Below are 23,594 nucleotides of genomic sequence, written 5' to 3'. Positions count from 1 at the left end.
CTGTTGTGGCCTCTCCCGTTGTGGAGCACAGGCTCTGGACGCGCAGGCTCAGCGGCCATGGCTCACGGGCCCAGCTGCTCTGCGGCACGTGGGATCCTCCCGGATCAGGGCACGAACCCGTGTCCCCTGCATCGGCAGGCGGACTCCTAACCACTGCGCCACCAGGGAAGCCCTAAAAATATATTTTATACTTATATTTTATGTTACATATATATGTTACATGTATTTTAATATAATGTATATTTTGTGTTACATATATTTTATATTTTGGGCTCATCATACATAATTTTTAGAGAACAAATGGTAAGCGCTAAGTTTCATTTAACCTTGTGTTCCATTTCAGAGACCTGGCTCACAGACGTGTGTGCTCTGATTGAATGAACACGTGAGTGAGCAGCATTCACAGACATCTCTGTGTGGAGCGCTTCCTCTCCTTTATCTTTCAGGGCGTTCATTTCATTCACTGTGAGTTTATAAACGGCATGGATTTTGGAGTCAGACAACCAGAGTTCAAATCCAGCCTTTGCTAATCACTTGGCTGATGACTTTCAGAAATCTGCTTAACCTTCCTAAGACCTCGGTTTCCTTATCTGCAAAATGGGATAATAACCCTTCAAGTGAAATAAGGTATTTGAAAGCAGTAAAGCATAGCCCTCAATGCATAGAATTAACTTCCCCGCCATCAGCACCCAAGTTTCTTTGTTCTCTGGCATTTTAGTGACTAGTGTCATTGTCTTTCCCTTTTACCTTACTAAAGGGAGAAGCTTCTAATCCCCCTATCTATCTACCCACCTATCTATTTCTCTATATATCTGTCCCCCCCACTAATATCTAAGCTATGTGAGTTCTGGAGTAACACACACACTAGCTTTCGGATCTCTCCTACTAACCCAAAGACCTTGTGCTTTACTTAACAACAATTTACTTAACATCTCTCAGCCTCAGTGTTCTCATCTGTAAAATGGGATTCATTAGTTTCCATTCTTTATAGAATTATTGTAAGGATTAATTGAAGTCATTTACATAAAGGATTTATCAGAGACCCCGGCTCAAAAAATGTTAGCTATTGCAGAGGTTAGCTTTTTCTCCCTTCCATTCCCTCTCAGGAAGCTTAAGTCTCTAGACGGCATGACCTGAATACCCATAACCTGAGAGTTCTTTTTTGAGTATTTCCTTAAAACTTGACATTGAAGCAAAGCACTCCCAGAGACTGAAAGCAAACGTCTCTGTCATTTCGCTGAGACAGCCGCTCTCCTCACAGAGCTCATAGTTCCATGTTGGCTGTTCGGCTTCCTCTGTAATCACCGAAAACTCAGGATTTCTCCCCTGTAGGGTTTTGTTTTCCATTTTATCAGAATCTGACTGAGATCTCAGACTGTTTCTGGGCCTCCACAAAGGGTATTCAAACCTGCCCAGAAGAGGAGAAGGACAAACTGCCAGGATCTCAGGACTCGGAGGCTGGGTGCAAGGCCTGGGTTATCTTGCTGATGTGGGCAGCGCCCGCTGCGTGGTCTCCAGCCTCTCACAGCTTTGCTAGGACTCACTGACTCTATATTTTTCTACATTGAGGTTAGGGTTTAAGTGACATCCAAGGGTCAGAGGGAATGTTAAGATGGCCTAGGTCACTGTTTCAATCGATACTCAATACTACTGCCCTCTTTGATACCCCGCCCCCCCGGATACATAGTCCACTAATTAGGAATCCGCAGGGACGAGTTCCCGTGACATTCTAAAAGGCAGAAAACAAATCCCTCCCTTTTTCTAGCTCTGAAATTCCCTTGCACACATATATACGTATGCTTGATATGTGCTTGGAAAATACAAACACATGCGTTCATATCTAAACGACAACCCCTGAGCATCCTCAATTTTATTTTTATTATTAATTATTATTATTTTATGCCATGGGTGAATAAAATAGTCTTATCATGTCTTTTCCTATTCACCTTTCATCGTAATTCACCCACACACTCACACACAGCCCTTTCCCATGCTCACACTCACTCCTCACTCACCTGATAGAAAAAATAAAAGCCACACGTGGGGTCTAAAATCTCTTTTTAAAGCAGACCATTTTAGTGTCCAATTTAAAATGCAAACTGTATTTTCTAACTATTCTATTCTGCTGTTTTCCTCTTAGAGTTTAATACCTGGCCCTTGCATTAATAAATATATATTTATTATAAGATTATGAACACTTTTACTCCATATACAACTTAAAGCCATGGCTGGGAGAGATTTTAAAAAAAGGGAAAAAACTTCTGGGAAGTGTTTAGATAGGAGAAAGAGAGCTAAGACAGGAATCAGGAGTACTGTAGAAAAAAAATGTGACGCTGGACACTGAATAGAGAAAAGTAAGTAAACTTTTATAACATTGTGGGGTTTTCCCCAAGTTTGCATCATCCGTTTTCTCTTGATTTTCTGACATTAGCTTGTCAATTGAATTTCATTCCTAACAGCAGTAGCCTTACACAAACCAGCACTGTGGCCTCTCGGGCCCTGCAGCTCATTGTCAACCTGCCCCACAGGAGACCTTGTTCTTCCTCTTCAGAGGTCTGGGTGTGATGGTTATTCATCTCGCAGAGCAAGCTGGGATTGGGGGAACCCTCTGTGTTAGAACTTCTGGCTTGATTTTCTGTAGACTCCAAGTCAGCTCTGAGGTGAACTGTATGCGCTGTGGCTCTGTAATGAGCATTCAACAATGTGCTTTGTGTCCACAGGTGTCCCATTCAGAGCATCCAAGCTAATGGACAGTTAAGGAAATGGCCCAACAGCTGGCAGGCCTCCCCTGCTGTTGCCAATATTGTTTTCAGGCTCCAGGCGGTGCTGAATTATAACACACGCGCAGCAAAACTAGCACAGAAGCCCCACGTCCACCACTCTCTGCCCCTCCAAACTCTAAGGTGAATACCACTTATCAAACTGGCTTCGGGCCGCCTTCTACCTGCTCGCAGCTTGACTAAGAATCAAAGAAATGTTTGCTTTGCAAGAAGATAATCCTTTAAACCAAATATGGCTTGAAGTTGTTTGGCTTTAAAATAGTTTTTAAACTATTCTCTCTCTCTCCCTCTCTCTCTCCATATATATATATATATATATATATATATACACACACACATATATATACACATATACATGTATATATACACATATATATTTTATTCCTATTTGGATATTATGAATATATGAATAAGAATGAAATGAATATACATATATGTTCACAGTTTCATATTTCACCACCTAAGAAGATAACCCAATGTCTTCGTTTATGCCCATGTGCTAACTACAAAATTCATGTGGCAATAATGGCAATATTTCTCTTGTCATTAATAGTGCTTATCACTGATGCCAAGTTCTTACATGATAGATGATAAAAAATGTTTTACATGTGGATTTATAATTTCTCTATAGCAATATTATTTTTGCTAGATATTTACTAAAGCTTGAGAAACTTTTTTAATGAACATTAGCATATGGTTCCCTCTCCTTGTCTAAACCCTATTTAATATTCATTTCTCAGTTGAGATACAGCCACAGACTTTGGAATTCAAACATATGATCCCAGATTTAAATACATGTAATCAGTAAACATAAAATATTGTTTAATGCTTAAGTCTTGAGTTAAGGTTCTATTCATAAATTTATTATTAGAGTTTTTATTTGTTTTTTTTTAAACAGACCATACGTGACTAAGTAAAACAGTATGTTTAACATTAATAACTGTTGAATTTTCATAAATATATTGTACTTCAAGTTACAGAATAAGAAGTTTAGACTTAGTTATTGAAATTGTATGAGATAACATTTTAACAGTTGTTTTTATCCCTGCCCGGGAACAGAAAAGAATTTGGTGGAAACTCAGTAGGCCTTTCCTGATACTCTCCTCCCTAAACCATCCCTCCTTCCCTTGACAAACACAATCATTCTCCATCTAACTACCCTGTTTTATTTTCCTCATAACTTACCACTAACTGAAATTGTGTCTACTTATTTCGGTCTTCATTCATCAAGAATGAAAGCATGTACCCGCTACATTTTCACCCTTGTGTTGCCGTATAGTATAGTGTGTGGGCATCCTATAAATATTTGATGAGTGGGGCTGCTTCCCTGGTGGTGCAATGGTTGGGAGTCCGCCTGACGATGCAGGGGGCGTGGGTTCGTGCCCCGGTCTGGGAGGATCCCACGTGCTGTGGAGCGGCTGGGCCGGTGAGCCGTGGCCGCTGGGCCTGCGCATCCCGAGCCTGCACTCCGCGGCTGGAGAGGCCACGGCAGTGAGAGGCCCGCGTTAAAAAAAAAAAAAAAATTTGATGAGTGAATAAATGGGTAGACGTTTTCATCTATACTCTATTTTTAAAAATACAAAATATATAATCTCATATAGTTATTTCTCAGAAGTAATATATAGACAGATATATACAGGCAGTCACTGCTTTACACAGAAGTGTGAGACAATAAAAATGGTCACGTAAAGTGAAACCATGGAAAGCAACCTTAATAATCATTGGGAATAGTTATGATTGTTCCTTGAGCTTCAAAAATCTTTTGCCAAATCATTAAAAATATCTTACTATCAGAGGTAATTGTATAGGGAAATAAAGAAATATAGCAAAGCTCATACTTACTTAGTATATGGTAACTTACAACATTAGAAATGTTAAGATTTAAAGTGTTTCGTTTTTTTGGTAAAATACTGATCAAGACTACTTTGAACAGCTTGCTTTCTTTTTCTCACTGTGTAAATTACAATACAGAGTGAGCATCTTTTCTATGCCTTGGCCAATTGTCATATGCCTTTCTAGGTCTGGATTGGCCTCCGACGTTTTATTCTTCATGCTTTCAACGTCTTAAAATATACTTGAGAATTAAGTGAGTTTCTTGCCAGCATCAGTCCCTTTGGGACATCTTCATCCTCTTTGTTTTGTCTCCCTTTCTCATTTATACAGACAAGCGTGGCTCCACTAAGTGTCTTAGGCCGCGTAATGCAGAGCCTCTCAACTGGCAGCAGTGTCAACGTTCCCACCTACAGGTATTTCTTCGCTAACTCCATTTATGTTTCATTTGAATTTCACTTCCAGTGTTAAATCACCTCTCATTTCTTGCCTACACATTCATTTCTGTTGGCCAATTCCTTCTTTAAATTGTCTGTTTTTGAAAAATGTCATTGGGTTTATACTGGGAGACAAGGAGGCAACAGTACTCCATGCTTCACTGTCTGGGCATAAAATGAATAACAGATGCAGAGGGACCAATGATGGGCAAAGGATGAAGGAAGTGATGTGATTGGTCACTGATTAGAAAGCAAATCTATTATGGAGTGATTTGTGGACTGAGGAGCTAGCAGTTTAATTTGTACTTTATGCAATTATTTATAGTTAATATACTCAAATTTGAACCATGCTGCTGGGGAAGAGGTGCTAATTAACTAAACTGTAGTAACAAAAATTCATGCACATTGGAACCATGCAAAGCAAAACTGCCTGTAATTGAAAGTACCATTTCTCTCTCAAACTTTCATATGACTTCTATCTCTATGTATGAGAGAAGCTACTTTAGAAACGTGCAAAATCGGGTTTTTACCCTCAGAAGTCATGTATTAAAAACAGAGGGATCATACATTCCTTATTGCCTTTCCCTGAGAATAGAGAGCTGTAGATTTTTGGTTAGTGCATAGGTCAAAGAAGACAAGATGTTGTCAGTGTACTGCTACATATTTGCATGTATTAGCCAGGATCAGAAATGCATAAATCAGTGGTTTTCAAACTCCAACATGTGTTAGAATCACCTAGATGGATTATTAAAACACAGATTGCTGACCCACCCTCCGAGTTTCTGATTTAATAGGTTTGGAGTGGTACCTGGGAATCTGCCTTTCTAATGAGTTCCCAGGTGAAAGAGATGCTGCAGATCAGGAACCACATTTTAAGAACCACTGACTTCAGCACATTCGGAATCACGAAGAGAAAGAAAGGAATCGGGAGACTAAAACCTGGCAAGAGCACAGAAGCTAAATCAAAGTGCTTTGGGTATCTTAGAGATCTTTTATTTTAGGCTTCTAGTTTTACAATTAAGGAAGTGGAAGCCTGCAAAATTCAAATTATTTAATTCAAATACAAAATTAACCAGACTTAGAGTCTGGTCTAAAACCTAGAATCTATAACCAATACTTTCTGGAAGATAGCTAGCACCATAAGAGACCCTATTCTCAATAGCTATAAGGTGAAACTATGACACAGACACACACACACACACACACACACACACACACATACACATACACACAAAGAGTTTCTCAAACTTTGCTGCATATGAAATGGCCTGGTTAAAAATAAATATTCTGATTAATTAAGGTTCTGATTTCAGAGGTGGAGGATGCAACCCCATGAGATCCAAATGCATGTGAACTGTTCTTTAAGAAACTGCTTTAGAACTGTGTAAGCCAGTGTTTTAAAGCACAGAATCTACACACAGGAGAGAACAGAATGCCAACTTTTTTTTGAATTATTTTTACAAAATACTTTCACAGACTATGAAAACTCCCCAAACTATCCTATGAGATGCATGAGGCAACTTCTTGGAGAAACCTTGGTCAAGCCTCCTCCATTCTAGAAGCTTCCTTTTCCTCATCTGTATAGGGGTAAAATTATTAAAACTGATCTCAGGGCTTCCCTGGTGGCACAGTGGTTGAGAGTCCACCTGCCGATGCAGGGGACACGGGTTCGTGCCCCGGTCCGGGAAGATCCCACATGCTGCGCGCGGAGTGGCTGGGCTCGTGAGCCATGGCCGCTGAGCCTGCGCGTCCGGAGCCTGTGCTCCGCAACGGGAGAGGCCACAGCAGTGAGGGGCCTGCGTACCGCAAAAAAACAAAAAAACAAAAAAACTGATCTCATACAATTGTTCTGAGGATTAAATGAGATAAAATATATGAAGGCAATTTGTGAAGGGAAAAATATGACATGGGTGTTAGTTGTTAGCTTCATTATAGAGAAGCCTGAACAGGATATGATTTTTCTTAATATCAAGTGGAGAATCTGCAGAAAAAAGATTCTTAATTGTATTACAATAGGCTCATCCTGGCAAAAGCTTACTTATTGGTCAAAGGAACCAGAAGAGGTAAAACCTCTGTAAAATCTCAAGACTTCACCTTCACAGGCCCCAAATTACGTGGAACAGGACTTGAAGACTCAATCCTAATCTGGAACAATAAAAAATATAATATATCCTAGGCTCCATGGTTTTCTTAGAAAACATCTTGTCTAATCTCCGTCCCCAAGACATTTCCTGCCTCTTCTGACTCTCCAGTGAACTGGGGATTGGAAACCAGACAATTTTGACTTCCCGAGCTTTCTTTTCTTTTAGCAAAGCTAACAGAATAATTTTTAAGGAAGGAAAATGAAAATGATCCATTTACCTCGACTCTGCCCTCACTATGAAGGAGGATCCTGGAACTGGAGAAAGAAAATACCAGAAAGGGAGAAAGAGTCTGCCTTCCCGCAGACTGTTGAACATAAAGACACTTTCTCCCTTTGAGGGCCCATCACTTGTTTTTCTCCACATATTTTAATCAATATTCGTTAAGCCATAACAATCTGGCTTCCACCGTCACTCTGGCGCTGAGTTTCACGAGTAACTACTTTTTCCACTGGCTGCAGAAGTAATGAGTCTGTACCTGCTGGCAGAAGATCATTCCTTTGAGCAAAGCAAAATCAGCAGTTTCAAGGGAAGTGCGGGCATCTCAGTGTGGTGATCAGCCCACATCTAAAATGTAAACCAAGTACAGAAAGCAACTCACAGGCCAACTGATCCCTTTTGGAAGGTGTGGCTTCATACCATTCCATGTGCATGTGACATGCCTAGACCTCATTACAGAGTTTTCCTGAAAGCTGATGCGTCCAAGGAAACCTTAAAATAAGGAGCAAAGTAATAGCATATATTTCCCAGAAAATAAAACTGTTAACACGGCCTTGCCTCATTCTAGCAAAAGTATGTCGCACGATCTCTTGAGGAGGAAGGTATAGTACTGAGCTCGGGGATTTGAGTTAGCTGGGAGCCTGGTCACCACCGTCCACCACATGCCTGAGGCTCCTTCTCATGAAAAGGTCTCCTAGACGTTGAGGTTGCCCATGAAGGTCAGAGACCTGAGAAGCCTGAGTCCGGCTCACACTCCGTTCTGAGGATAATCCAGTCTCTCCACAATTCCTTCTAGCCCAGAACACTCCCCTCTTCCTCCCATATCAGCTCTTTCTCTAGACTTCTTCCATCAATGGCACTGGAATTCTTTCAAATTGGTCAACATCTCATTTTTCACTACCCTATCATGCCCCTACCTTCCATCCTAACATCTAGACTTCCATCCTAATGTCAGATAGCTTTTATTTTCCTTCATAGTGTCTCCAGAAAGAATTCCTCCTAAGTACCTACTTATGTCAAGGCATCAGAAATCCATCCATCCATTCATTTATTCATTTATTCATTCTTTTGGACATTTGATATCATGCAAAGCATTGGGCTAGTTAAGTAAGGGAGAGACAGTCATTTAAAATAACCACTGTATGGTAAGAATGAAGTCAGGATTCACACTCTTGTCTCTACCGAGAACTCCCACTTTCTCCCTTATCTTTTTCAGTCTTTAAACACAAGTCAGGAGACACTTCCTCTTGGAAGCCTGCCCTGAATCCACCCCCAGCTGCATTAGGTGTCTCTCTTATGGGCTTTCAAAAGTGCCTATCTAGATCATTGCACTGATATTGCATCCATTTTCTGTTGATGTGCCTGGCCCCCAACTAGACTGTGAGCTTTAAAGACAGAGACCGTGTTGTATTCATCTCTGCATTCCTAGTACTTAACATAGAGCCCAGTAGACTGTGCTCATTGCATATTTTTGAATGAATGAATGAATGGATAAAAACTATGAAAGAAAAATCATAGAAAGTTGTGAAACAGAATAAGGAATAAGTATTCATTTTTAACTAGAGGAATGAAGACAATTTTCATGGAGGAGATGGTATTGAAGCAAAGCACTGAAGCGTGAACAGGATTTCCAGAATTTGGAAAGATCAAGGGCTTGGGGGGAGGGGTGGTACACAGAGGATTACTTTTTAAAACCTAACGGATTCTCTCCACCTCTAATCTGTTACTTCTCTGAAAATAATCTTTCTTATACTCTAGCAAAGTTTTTTGTTTTTCTTCCTTGCTTGTGGAGAACCTTCGGTGATGCCTTACTATCTATCAGGATAGAATCCGAGCAGGTCAGCTTGCCCTTCGAGGGTCTTGCTATCGTTACCCAAAACTTTTTTCTAATCCTAACTTTCACTCCTTGGCCACCCACTGACTGCACAAATCAGGCCCTTCTGCTCTCTGTCCCCCAGTATCTTGCTTTTTATCATCTCTTTGGCGTTCCTCTTTCTCCATCCCTCACCTACAATGCCTTCCCCGTGCCTTCTTGCCATAGACAATACCACTCTGTCTTTGAAAACCCTACCCCCTTCATGCAGCCTCCCTTTTCCACTCCAGATTGGAATACCTTCTTCTTCTAGACAATGTGATAACAACTCGTTTACCATTTAATCATTGTATGGTTTTCTAACTATAAGCCTGCTTTGTCCCCCTTATGAGGACCGAAATAAGGTACCTACAAGCTAGGATAATGGATGGTGGCTTTTTGCAACATGCACAATGTTCCAGACAAATATTCTGTTGATGAAAAATTCTTGATAACTTACACACTACTCTAAGGATGTATGAGGAGTCTTTCCTTCAGGCAGACATCTTATTATTCAGCTACCAGCAGATGGGGGTGCTTACCCTAGATATCATATTTAATTTAATGAGAAGAAATAAATTATCTATTATCAGTGTGTCTACGTTATGAAATCACTAACTTTGCCTATGTTATGATATAAAAACTTGCTACTTTCCTCCTTCATTGATAGAATTATAGTTATTTTTACCTCTTCCATGCAGCCAAAGTAATGGCATTTTTTTTAACTGTGTGACTAGCCTTTTAACATAGGTGCATCTTTTTCACTGTTTTTACCCTTGCCCTTGTCATCGTGGGGCTCCTTCATGCTTTTCAGCCCCTCGTCAAACCACATCAATACCAGTCTCAAACCTTAATCGTAAACAGCATCTAGAGGGATAAAGGCTCAATACTTCACGTAAAGGAGCAACTTCATCACACACAACAGGCTGCAGGGCATGGAGAATCCATCACCTAACCTTTCCCAGCCTCTATCCATCTGTGCCCCACTGTTGGATATCCAGGCTTGACAGCAAATGCTTTCCAATGGGAAACTGTAGCAGGATTTTTTTTCCCATCCTTTGGTCCCTATTGTATGTTCAGCTGCACTGAAGCTAGCTGCTAATCAAAGCCAGAGACTCTCATACACAAACAAACAAGGCATTGTGGCCTCCCCTGGGGCTGGAACACAGCAATCCAACAAACAATTTGGTCAGGTGATAGCAGCCTGGAGGAACAGACAGAGCATTGCCCAGACATCCTCCTGTCTTCACTCCCCGCCTCCCCTTCCTCAGCACGAGCCAGTCGAACCACCAGGCCAGGCAAACCGATGCTTGAGAAAGCAATGGAGAATAAAACAATATGCAATAATATGCAGTCAGAAAGGTCTGGTCTGACAACAGGATTCTTTGTCCAAGAGAGTGTATTCTCTAGATCATAGTGAGGTAGGAATAAAATACATAGCATGAGAGCATATTCCTGGATGCAGGAAAGAGGAAGAAGGAAGGGATTGGACCAAAATACCTTCAGATGCTCACTGGGCCCTTGTCATAGGACAGTGGGGTGGCGGTGGAAGAGTGTGATTTAGGAGCTTTTTTTTTTTTTTTTTGCGGTACGCGGGCCTCTCACTGCTGTGGCCTCTCCCATTGCGGAGCACAGGCTCCGGACACGCAGGCTCAGCGGCCATGGCTTACGGGCCCATTCACTCCGCGCGCAGCATGTGGGATCCTCCCGGACCGGGGCACGAACCCGTGTCCCCTGCATCAGCAGGCGGACTCTCAACCACTGCGCCACCAGGGAAGCCCTGATTTAGGAGCTTTGTGGTTAGATATATTTGATCTACAATCTCAGTTCTACCTCTTACTACCTCCTGACCTTGGACAAGTTACTTAACCATTCAGAGACTCGGTTGCCGTTGTTAGTAGTGTGGGGGAATTGTGCTCAGAAAGGAAAAAGGAGGGGAATGCTAAGAAAAGAAAGCAAGGTCTTCAGCTTCCAGAAGTAGCTAGTGATAGAGGATGACGGCTCCTCCCTGGCCCTGGCAGTTCCTAGGAACACAGCCTCAGAGGCACTTGTAGCTTCTGAACTTTGACATACTGCCATGTGTCCCCAGAGCACATCAAGGGAAACTAGGGATGCCCGTGGCCAGCATGAAGCCTGGATACAAGATGTCTTCATACAGCAGCAGGAGCTGGGACTCTGGATGCCTGCACATTGATAATGGAAACATCCCTGAGTATGAAAGACAGAGCAGAAAAGCTAGAAAATGATTGCTCACATCACAGTTTTTGGTTAGGGCAGCCAATTAATGTTAAATCTTGCCAGGGTTGGTGGAGATTGCAGGAGAGAGGGGAAATTGAGTAGGAACTAGGTTAAAGGTTATCTTAATTCTATGAAATGATAAACATGAACTGAGTACCTACTATGTGCCATTTGTTATTTGGGTAGTGGTAACGTGAAAGAACTAGAAACAACTGTCTAGCAGTACAGTATAGAACAGAGAGGTTCAGTGAGAAGATGCAGGACCACTGAAACTCAGAATTAATATAGTGACTTCCTTTCAATACAAAGGGTAGACAATCCAAAATGATTTAATAATTGAAGCACCTTCATATGGAGACCTACAAATGGAAATAAAATCAGTTAGATGCTATCTTGAGGAATCTATTATAAGATCTGCAGATTTACTTCAGGAAACACCAGTCAATATTTCCATGTCTTATCCTTTCTAGGATGTACCTTAAATGTCCCTCAATTGCACATGGTGCTCCTCATTGGGTATGTCCACATCCTCATTTCAGTAAAAGTCAAACTTATCAGATAAGCCACAGTCCCATAGTTTCTCCATTTCCAGCTTCTGGGAGAGAATTTTTTTACTTGCTCCTTAAAGCCTTACTAACTGTCCTATACTCAACTGTCACATTTCTCACCTCTTCCAATTCAGAGGTTCCTGGCCTCCCCACAGGAACTCCAATCTCGCTGCAGCATTAGGAGTCACAGTAGATACAAATATTGGAACATTCTCAAGGGACAACGTGTGATTTTGCTTAAATTCCGCCAAGAATAGAGATAAGCAATCCCATGTCACGTTAGATGAGTAGTGAAATCTATTCCCTTTTGGGGAAAACAGCCCCTCATACTTACGCTGATCTTCCTCACCAAAGAAACATTAAAATCACCTTAAGAAGAGTGGTCACACCTTCCTCTATTCTATACTTATTTTCAATAGTTGCTCAAGTTCCAATAGATGATGATAAATCTGGCTATACCTTGGTATGGACTTGGAAGTTAGACAAGGAAAGGGGTCAATTTGAGATGGGAAGGAGAAAAGGAAATAATATTTGTTCTTCAAAATAAAATTAAACAATTTTTAATAGAAATGCCCAAGTCTAAACATTTTTCTGATTTCAACAAGATATTTAATGTTACACATTACAGGCGGCAAATGGAAGTCAGGGTAGAAACCTAACCCAGGAAGCTAACTAGTGTGTGTGTAGCTAAGCCCTGGGCCTGGAGGGATCCTGTTGTGCCCATGAAAGGGAGCCTCTGGGTCTTTTCCTTGGTCTCGTTTCATGATCCCCCCGCAAGAGTGGGGGAAATGTGAATTGAAACAATGGGGTGGAGAGTGTAAACTTTATGGATTAGTTGACTCCAGTGACCAGGTTGTCTAAGTCATGGCCCAAGATTGCTCAAGTCCTATGTGAGGCAGCAACTCTTCACTAGAACAACTGATTGATTCTGTTTTGCCTTCAAATACTTCCTCTGAGAGGAACATGGAGGGGACAGGCTGGTTCCTGTCCTGGAATGACTTCTTGGCATTTTTATACTAAGAGGCATGTAGAGCTTAGGAGATTTAGAAAGCAAACAAGACAAATCCACTGGAGAGAAACCTCCTAACGAACCCCACCAGAGCCAGATGGGCCAAAAGGGCCCAAAGAGAGTTGCCGAGCAGTTCATCCAGAGTGGAGGAGACCTCAGCGCTATCTAGTAGAGTTTTCTGTGAGGTCTGAAGCTCCTCTCCCCAAGCTCATGCTTGGCTTCTGTCTATCAGATTTTTGGATGTTCTCCCTAAGGTCTCAGTTCAAGTCCACTTCTATTTCTTTTGTCTTCTTGGTTCTGCTGCCTTTAAAGTTAACTGCTCTCATTTTAACCTCTTGCAAGAGAACATCACTGGATGAGATGTTGGAAACCCACAGTTAGCTTGCTTTTAGGAAATGTGGATCTAGTTAGAGAGAAGTTGGTAGAAATCCACCTTTACCAACTTATTCCTGCTAAATTGCTTTTGATTTGTTTCTCCAAACTAAATTCATTTATGACAGCCTTGAAGTACATCTTCAAATCCCCAGATATCGTATATCAGAGGGCAAACTCTGTGATCCCTAACCATCAGACTCAAACCACTGTTTTAAAAGGCTAGAAATCATTTCAGGCTCAAGTTGGTGGGAATCCCAATACCGGCATAGACAATAAAAGCCTTCCACCCCTCCTCTACAAACAAGAGTGTGGTTGACAAACCCAAATTTGATCTGACTCACGTTAAACTAGAGCCAATCTGTACACTATTCATTCCAAATAATAATAGAGCAAATAAATAATTCCCCAAAGGATGCCAAGCCCTGGAGTGACGTGCATCAAAGAGGTTTGCTGCCCCTGCAGGTTTACCCACGTGCAGTGCATTAGGCCCTCTCTTCTTAGCCCAGAGCAGCTCAGAAGTTCCGCAGGCTCCTGGGACCTGCTAAGGGGGTGACATTGGACCTGGGTGAGATCAGGCAGCTGTGGCTTCCCTGGGGAGACTTTTACCCCTGGATATGTATCTGGAAGGGTCCTCAAGGTTAAGAATGGAAGATAATGTTTACTCCGCTTGACCTTTAATTTGTACACACTAAGGTCCACAAGATTATCTGTTCCGTCTAAACAGCACATCCTTTGCTGGGAGAAAGATTTTTTGTTTGCTTCATGGGATTATGTTTGTTTGTTTGCATTTTTCTATTTCCAACTTTTTAATGAGAGTCCATCAGATTAATTTACTAAGCTTTCTTTATGATTCAAATTTACCCATGTCAAGCTAAATAAATTGAATTTCCATCTTAACTGGCCCACTTAGTAGAAACAAACGCACATGTTAATGTGTGGAAAGCTATAAACATATAGCATACATCGATTACTATGTTGATCTAAAAAGCAGGACACACAATTATTTGTGCAACTATTTTCAAAGGTTAAATCAGAAAAACTATAAAAGTGTATCAGAGTGTTAACAGTGGTGTCCATTTTGAGCAGGATTATAAGGCATTTTTTTCCTTCTTCATAACTTAAAAAATTGTAATATCTTGTAGCATGGACATTTTTCTAGAATGAGAAAAAATAATATGTTTCTCCAGGTATATATTTGTGTTTTCCTAATAACAAACATAATAATCAAAAAACCCTTATTTTTTTCACATCATTAAAATTAATCAAACTTTTCACAAGTTTGAAATGAATTGAGCTGTATGTAAGATTCTGTGTTTTGCCAGAGTCATTGAATTTAACAGTTAACTATACATGGTAATCAAGAAAAGAGGATGAGAAGAAAGGCTTTACATTATTGTTTCAAAACTTAAGTACCTCCACCAGTTAAAATAACGTAATAAACTCCCTGCTTTCGTTCCTATAGCAGCTTCAGGCTTCCTCATTTGATCACCTTGGACCATATCTAAAGAAATATCCTGTACCCAGAAGGCAACATTCTTTTATAGCAAATAGTTTTTGAAGAACTAAATTGGCCCTTCCGTAAGATTCTCCAAAGCTACAGGATATTTTTTTAAGCCAAAGATCCAACTTCTGACTTAACATGGACACCCCATCTGGCCAACTGGAAGATGCCCAGTGGAAGCCTTCAGATGTTCTAATGCTCAAAAATGAAGGCCACTTTGTGTTACAACTTTAGCGATGATTCTCTGCTATGGGGAGCAATAATTCCATGGGCAGGTTTAGAACAGGCCATATTATTAGCAAATAAGGAAGGCCATTATGAAAACATTATTTTTAAGTTTTACATGGTCTCCATTTGTTTTATCCTGAGTGGAGACTTTCTCTGTTCCCTAAGATTGTTACTGAGATACGTTCCGTATTGATTGAATCTGGACTCTGAGGCAAGAGTCCTTGGCTCCTTCCTTAGGCAGCCCAGCATCTCCCAGGAAGCCACACAGATGGATGATCCCTGCTCTGCTTCCCTTATGGTGTGGAAAGGCACATCCAAGGGAAAAACAGATGTTCAAACCTTAAATAAGAGAATACTCTAGCATTCAGAAAGCATATTACATTACATCCTTCTCATCGTAAGAAGGAAGTTTCCTAAACACTATTACTATCACTTACACCCTCGCAGGGGAAGGCTCCAGGAGAAGCACCGGTAAGAGGCCTGAGATCACACCTGACAAAGGGCCTTGTATTCTTAAGGGGCTCAGTCAAGTCCATAGCAATTCGGATGGTGACTCTGCAAATTTCTTTTATAAATAATCCAACATTGTAAATATGACTCGCACACGAAGATACAGGAGTGATCAGCTTTTGCACATAGTAGGAAGTGTTATCGTCAATGACCTTCGTTGTGTGTTTTAAGCTATGCATGTCACGATTAGAGAGTTCTGATTTCTTGCCTGCTCTCCCAATTTATGGAACTAAACACTAGTGACTGGTCACTCAAAATGAGGTCCCGAGGCCAGCAGCTGCTATCGCCAGGGAGCTTGTTAGAAAGGCAGACCCTGAGAGTCCACCAGAGACCTACTGAATCAGAATCGCATTTTCGCAAGATCTCTAGGTGACTGACATGCACATTGAAGTGTGAGAAGCACAGCTATAGTATAAAGTGCTGCTAATCAATTGTAAAAACCTAAATTTAGTGAGAATAACCGATTGAAATTTTTGGTATGCATCCTTTACAACTCTTAGGAAGCCCTATAACATAATATTTAGTAAAACAATTCATAACCATTTTAGTTTAACCTTTTTTACAATTGTCTACTCACTTTTTTTTTTTCACTCTGACTCCGATTTCCTTTTCTTCACACCTGTCACACATCTTTCCTCTTACTCACTTCATTTGGTCAAACTTACCTTTCAGCATCTTAGGCAATCTCTAGGGGTCCTGAGAAAATGATAACGACAAGCAGCAGAACTGAGGAAAGAGACAGGCAGAACTGGCCCCACTGATTTCATTAACAGTAGCTTATGTTTAGTGTAGCAGGTTACAGTTTGTTACGATTTACCTTTACCACCAGCCCGTGAGGTAGGCAGAGCATCTATCATCACTATCACCCTCAACACCATCATCATCAACATCATCACCAGCTTACAGATGAAAACCCTGAGGTTCCAGGAGATACAGGGACAACTCAGCTTCCGACAGAACTGCGATGAGATAAATGCGGGCTCCTGAATCCAAACCTGAACTCTTTCCTCTGAGCTGACGGCTCCATGATGGCAGCAGGGCCACAGCACATGGCTATGGGTGTCACCAACCTCAGCAATGAGATGGCTGCACCTTGGCTTGGGAGTGCCCTGTAGGTAAACTGCTCTCCTAGACACTGTAGGAAAGGCCAAGGTCAACAGTCTGATTCAGGGAACTTACATGTCAAATTCCCTGGGGCCTGGAGCACGATCACATGTTCCGTGTGTTTCTTTTCAGAAGGGGTTTTGGATCTGCATTTAGAGAGAACAGTCTGAGACTAGAGAGGGCAGAAGCATTTCAAGAAGAAGAAAGTCTCACCTAGGTTTCTGTTTGTTCGTTTTCTCATGCCAGGTGGACATGAGAAATAAAGCAGTGGGGGAGGGAAAGCAAGGGTGGACTTTCATGGGGGGCGGGTGGGCAGGGCTGCATCCCCCTAATCAGCATTTCCATTATCCTCATCAAATACTCTGTAGCAGTCAGACTCTGGGTTCTGTCCTTCACACTCATTTTCTAGATTAATATTCATGTCCATCCTAGGAGCTATTAGTGCTGTCATCTTAGGGATAAGGAAATTGAAGCAAGAAAGACCACGATATTTGCTAATGGTCACACAGCTAGTAAGAAGCGTAGCTGTGGTTTACCTTGATTTCTTTAAACTTAGAGCTCAAATATTGGAGCATTACAGCCAATGTTTCTAATACATCACCTGCATCCAGGTGCCCTGTCACATGTCCATCTTCCTTGACTCCACCTCTCAAATCAGAATCTCTGGGGATGGGCTCCAGGCATCTGGATGCTAAGACATGACTCCAGTTATTCTGATAAACACCGAAGAAAGGAAACCACTACACTGGGTGATTTGGCCGCTTACTCTGCATACACTGGAGTTTAGGTTTGACATGAGAGGCAACTGAGAAAGAAAATTAATTAGTCAGCTGAAGATATGGCATTATATTATAGAGGAGAAAAAAATATCCAAACTAGGAATTTTAAGATCTTTTAAGATCGTCAAGATTCTTGTATTAAATAATGGGGTCATCTTAACCTCTTTGAGTTTGTATCCTTATCAATTAAAAAAAAATCCTGTTCAGCCTACCTAAGTAGAATTGTTATGAAAATATGATGAGAAAATAAATGTTATTAGTTCTGAAAAGCAAAGGCCTGTAGCCACAATGAAGTTATGATGAAAATAATGTCCCAAGTGTTCAGTCTTAAGGCTTTGAATAACACAGTTTGTTAAAGAAGAGGTAAGGTTTCCTTCTCCTTTATGCAGGTGAGTCAGAGACCATGCAAGGTCGAGAGCCTTAAAATAAACAAGGTGAAATATGATTAGGAAGACGCTCCAGAGAACTGGCAGACCTATATGATGTTTGCAATAAAGGAGGTAGAGGAAAAGATAGGAGAGCCTTCTTCTAGAGGTTCAAGGTTGAGAATGGGGTGCTTGGGTTTAAACAGGAAATTGGTACCAGGTGATGTATAGAGGGATTGAGTATAGAAGGCAGTCAAGGTCATTGGAACATGAGGAAGAGCAGAGAAAATGGTATTCAGAGTCATTTACTTATTTTTTCACTCATTCATCAGATATTCATTGGGCATTTCAATGGTCTCACTCTAGATATGCTAGGGTTCTGGAGAGGAATGAGAGAGTGTCTGCCTTCTAGGGGTGCACGGTCTGGGTGGGGTGGAGCTGGTGGTAAAAGTGAGTAATTCCAAGAGGCAAACGATGTGCTTTTCCAGTGTTGGCGCTGCTGGGAAAGGAGGAACGGAAGTCGCCGGAAGGGTGGGTGGAGGGGGGAATTAGAGCGCCACCTAGAGGGAGGATTTGCCTGGGAAAACCCTCCCTTGGCGCCGTTAATCTCAGACTCATTCAGTTTCACCCAAATTCCACAGCTGAAGGTAGAGGACTTGCTATCGTTCCCTCCATGTCTGTGATTTCATTGAAGAACAGTCATCTCATATCTCAGTATAAAAAGTGGAAGAAGTGGGAATAAAAGGTGAGAGATACAGAATGCTATTTGTGCCTTACAATGATGTTTTGGTTTTTAATAAGCACAATTCTTAGAATTAAGAGCCCAAGTGTCAGTTACTATGACTTACTTCATTCAAGATTAATATGTAACAATAGATTTTTTTCACTAACTATGAAGTTTCAGAATCTAAGAACTGTGCTTTTAGGAAACTCATTATGATGATGTTTTTATTTGAAATATCACTTTATCTTAAGCCTACTATGAAGAAATGGCTCCAAAATAAAGCCCAGTAGAAAAAATTAAGTTATTTCTCAAAATATCTTAAGCATGAACTATTCACTGTATTCCCTGCTTACTATGAAGAAATAGGGATTTGTGGTGAATGTGATCTACATAATCAAATCTGCAATATTACCATAATTATAATGCCCTCTGATAACGTTACATTATAGTTATCCTTCTAAACCACAGAAATCTTAACTTGTCATTTACCAAATACTAAAATAGGAACAAAAGGCTTGTTATATTTGACAATCTAGAAAGATCGTATGACACCTATGCCATGTGGAAAACGATTCCACATACAAGACTGGGAAGAAGTGCATGGAAAAATCGCCCAGTGGATGGAAAATTGAATGGGCCATAAACATCAAGAATGGAGAACTTTCCAAAGTGAGGCTGTGGCCCAAATTCCACTCAAGCCAATTGACTCTGGAAGGAAAAAAGCTGGCCCAGCTTGTAAAGAGAAGCTCCATATCTGAATATTATTTTACCCCAGGGCAATGACATGGTTTTGTGTCAAAAGGAAACAAAAGTTCTCTGATTATTCATTAGAACTGCAGCCAAAAGAGACAACATTCATCACCCTTAGAGGAGCTCCACTCAGCATCCAAACAAGGGCTGTTGGGAGGCCTGACTCACCTGATGCTTAAAGATGAGCATCTCTTTAAACTGAACTGACCTGCACTCAGGTGTAAACCAGCTTGCTCCCTGATCACCCTGGGTGGTCTCAGTTTGGGCATTACCTTTAGGAGGGAAGTCAAGGACAGCCATCCTATTCACTATGTCACCATATTAAAAAGTGTAAGTGTTGGGAGAACTGGAATTTATAATCTGAATTCTAACTACCGGCCCTCAATCCACCATTAACTAATACCCCATTTCGAACAAGCCACCCAAACTCAGTCTCCTGAGAAAATTTTGAATAGTAATAAAATACCACATGGCAAATAAGAATATGATCAGAATTCACATGAGAATGTCATTTAAATAAGAAAGCAAGAGTATCTTCAAAAGGAAAAAAATATTTAAACCCCAAATACTTAATTTCTAGGATTGATTTTATTGATAAAAGTGATTAAATTATTTGGGGACCTAATTTCTCTCAAGTTATTTTCAATAATCCGGTTCTGTGAAAATTCAAACCAGGCCACTAGGTTTTCTAGAGTAAAAACATCAAAAATGTTCATTAAAAAATGTGGGTTCTGCCACATATTGCTATATGTGAAGACTAAATAGGTACATGGAAATTTTCAATAAATCAGTAAATTTATTATACCCAATACCATGAAAAGAGGTCCAGGAAACCACAAAGTTATGTATTATAAACATAATATATTGTACTATAAATATTTTAAATATATGTTATCATCCTCATTCTATATAATACCCCATCGAAAAGTCAGAAAATAAAAAGTCACATATTAACTGTAGTTTCTTTTCTCTCACACTCTAGCTTTGAAAATATAATACATTTGTACCGACAAGCAAACATCTGGAACACAGCACCTAATGCGTTAAGTATGGCTTCAGGTGGGTGTCCTTATAGAGGCCTTTCCCTAAATGATAAAAAAAAAAAAAGTCCTAAAAGAGGCCTGGGAACAGGAGGAGAGGAACGATCAACTTCTACAGATTTAAAATACGATTAGAGAATTAAAAGCACCAAAGTTTCTTAAAGCACAAAATAATGGTATTAGAGGGTTTTTTCACAACATAATTTTTCAAAAGCCCATCCTCTAATTTAAATGAGAAAGTACAAATATTGCCACTCTAAAATAACTCATGTCCCAAAGGGAGGAAAAAAGAAAACACCACTCCAATTTTCTTAGAATTTAACTGGACTATAATTTATTTTAATGATTTGGTCTTTAGAATGCATAATTTACTTAAAAAGGAACATAATGAAGATGGAAAACAGAAGCTTTATTTTCTACGCTGGGAGACACCTCTTTTGTTTCACTCCCATTACCTTTCAATATTTCAAATATCAGTTCATCCCCAGATGATCAAGGGGCTAAAAAGGGCTTTGCTGTTTCGTCAACTCCACATTTGCCTGAGATCATGAAATTGCTTCGTTATATTATTAGTTCGAAAGCGCCTGTTGATAGTTCCTGGACCTCCTCCCAGGCCCTTCCCTCCAACACACACCCGTAGGTCACCTTTCTCAAGCTGTTAAAGCAAAATGCCTCAGTAACCCTCCAGATGAAAACAAAAGATGCCAAAAGACTGGAACTTTGATTTCTCTCGAATTGTTCATTCTCCCCAACCATCACCTCCCACCACCACATGCCACTCCTACATTTTCAATGTATCCCCCAGACTTACAGAGCAGCTGTTAACAGAGGTAGGGGTGAGTTAACAGGAGTGTAGATAAACTCAGTGTGTGTTCTGGTGTTCCTGCGTGTTCTGTTAAAGAAAAAGATGTGTGTGTGTCTGTGTGTGTGTTGAAGAGAGAGCAAGTTTTATGTTCTGTGTGTTAAGTAGAGAAGGGAAGGAGTTAAATACATTCCTCTCTTTTAAAATATTTTAACTTATTAGAAACATCAACTCAGAAACTAAGAATCTAGCAGATTGGTAATTAATATACCCAAGCTTTATGTGGGTGAAATAAAAAGTTCAAGTGTCTCTGTACAGGGCAGTTCTTAAAATTATTCAAATGAGAAATGGGATTCAAGGTGTGTCTTTTAAACTTTGGACGTAACCATTTCTAGAACCATTCCTGGGCTGGCAGGCAGGACAAGGAGTGCCCGGATGGTCTGCGAGGGACCCGCAAGGTCAGCTGGCACTGGGAGGCACAAGACCCCACTTGGTACCTAGAAATGCCAGCTAAGACGCATCAGCTGGCAAGCCCTGGGGCAATCCGGGAAGCAGGGGAAGGATGGGAAAATGAGCCCTGCTTGCTCAGGCTGCCTGACTTTCTCTTCTTCTCTACCCAGCCACAGACACACCTACTAACTCAGGTTTTACAAAGAGCAAAGCCCCTGCATGTTCTCCATTCCGCTGGAAGCAGGAACACAGTCCAAATGCGCACATAACATCACAAATGCTTTCCTTCCACCCATCTATGGGCACCCTGACCATCCTGACCAGACGCCCCCAAAATATGCCTCTGGAGCAAATCAGTTTTGAAAGCAGCCGCACCAGCAAAGACACCAGCAGCCCCTCTCCCACTCCTACCACGATCATCCGCGGGCGCCCAGAAAAGTGGCGGAGGCTGAAGGGGAAGTCGATCGGAGAGCCCTCGGAGGAACCGCGCATTCCCTTCCACTTACTTGGAGTCGCAAACGAGCCGCGTGCGCTCAGGCTGCCTTTGTTGGTCGGGGCGAGGCTTTCTGCCCGGAGTCCAGGTACCCGAGTCACTGCTGCTCGCGGCCGCGCCTGTTCCCCGCCGCCGGCACGCACGGTGGCTCACTGGTCTCTTTCTTCCACTCTCCCCACTTTGGCTTTTCCTCTGCTCTGCGGCTCCCTTGGCGGGATTTTCGGACTGGAAGGCGGGGAACCAGACGGATCCTGCCTCGGAGTGGAGCACGCCCTGCCGGGGAGGGGACGGAAGGGAAATGGAGAATGGGAGGGAGGAGAGGAGCTGGCAGGGAGAATACGAGGGCTGGGCGAGGGGGGGGCGCGCCTTTCCCTCGAGAGCTGATTGGGAAACTTATTAAAAGCAGGGTTCACCAGGGGCAGTATCTCCCCACCCGCGCCAGCACGCGGATTTGAACCCAGAGGCCAGAGGATGAAGCCCTGTTTCGTTTTTAGCAGAGACAGATGCAATATCTCTTTCCCAAACTTTGTGCATGACCTCTTCTTTAGGTGGGTGCGTACCCCAGTTAATCAAGTAGCGCGTCTTAAATGGATGATTGATGGCATCTTAAACTACAGTTTGGGCCCCCGGCGATTCTTTTTCAATGATATTCAGGGTGGAAAAGCAGTCTTCAAGACCAGGCTCTCATTTGTCCCCACGTCTATCGCCCTCGCCCCGCACAGCTTCAGTCACTTCAGCTGTCAGTCCCATCCCACCTGCGCATCACCACATGTGCAAAGGACTTTTTTGCGCTTGTCACAGAGTGACAGATGTCTGAAAGTTCCCAATTAAAATGCCACTTTCCTTTAGGGGGCTCTTTCCTTTTCTGGCTTCCTTGGTGCATTTAGTGACCTATTTAGTGACATGCCTTTGACACCCAAGAATTTAGGGGGTTAACGAACGTAGCTCGAACTCCGAGGTTTGTAAAACTCAGAGGCTGGACTTCTGTGTCTTTCTGGAATTACATTTTTCTTCGAATGAGGAAAGAAACTAAGATAATATACCTAGGATTGTTTAAGTAACACACAGATGAGTATCTGTGATATAGATGAAAGTATTGCGCAAAAATGATTAAGTATAAAACAAATTTGCCCAAACATTCTCAAAAAGGAAATTGTGAGGTTCTCCTCCGCTCATCCGTTTTTTCCTGCTCTTCGTCTTGCTTTCACTGCCTTTCAGCTTATCATTTGATGGTGCTCACCCCAAATGTGGTTGCAAATTATACTTCCATTTCCTGTAGTTCTGAGGTAACATCCTTTCAATTCAGTTTGATAAATATCTAGTAAGGGCCTTATATAACTCTTCTTTTATTAATTTTTATTGGAGTATATATAGTTGCTTTACAATGTTGTGTTAGTTTCTGCTGCACAGCAAAGTGAA

General features: G+C 41.5%; 1 protein-coding gene and 1 long non-coding RNA gene across 4 annotated transcripts in view; one reads left to right on the top strand and one right to left on the bottom strand.

The window, feature by feature from the left end:
• PTN (pleiotrophin) overlaps nucleotides 1–23,364 on the bottom strand; it is a 96,753-nt gene extending 73,389 nt beyond the window's left edge. The window contains exon 1 of one of the 2 annotated variants that reach the window (XM_027101801.1): nucleotides 22,189–23,364. The gene's annotated coding sequence lies outside the window, so the exon portion shown is untranslated. The remainder of the gene's footprint in view (nucleotides 1–22,188) is intronic. The other variant, XM_027101800.1, reaches the window with a different exon arrangement.
• LOC113618056 (uncharacterized) lies at nucleotides 278–22,213 on the top strand. 2 transcript variants are annotated; one of them, XR_003431869.1, is made up of 5 exons: nucleotides 278–627; nucleotides 2,721–2,903; nucleotides 4,944–5,026; nucleotides 18,558–18,661; nucleotides 21,853–22,213. It is a non-coding gene; the product is annotated as an uncharacterized LOC113618056 (long non-coding RNA). The 2 variants fall into 2 exon arrangements; XR_003431870.1 differs by lacking the exons at nucleotides 18,558–18,661; nucleotides 21,853–22,213 and adding an exon at nucleotides 16,498–18,549.
• Nucleotides 23,365–23,594: the final 230 nt, after the last annotated feature.

This window comes from Aethalodelphis obliquidens, unplaced genomic scaffold, assembly GCF_003676395.1.
Source record: "Aethalodelphis obliquidens isolate GAN/ISIS:26980383/991018 unplaced genomic scaffold, ASM367639v1 scaffold5, whole genome shotgun sequence".
Taxonomy (NCBI): domain Eukaryota; kingdom Metazoa; phylum Chordata; class Mammalia; order Artiodactyla; family Delphinidae; genus Aethalodelphis; species Aethalodelphis obliquidens.
Note: the sequence above shows the minus strand (reverse complement) of the source record. Positions and strands in the feature narration are given on the sequence as shown.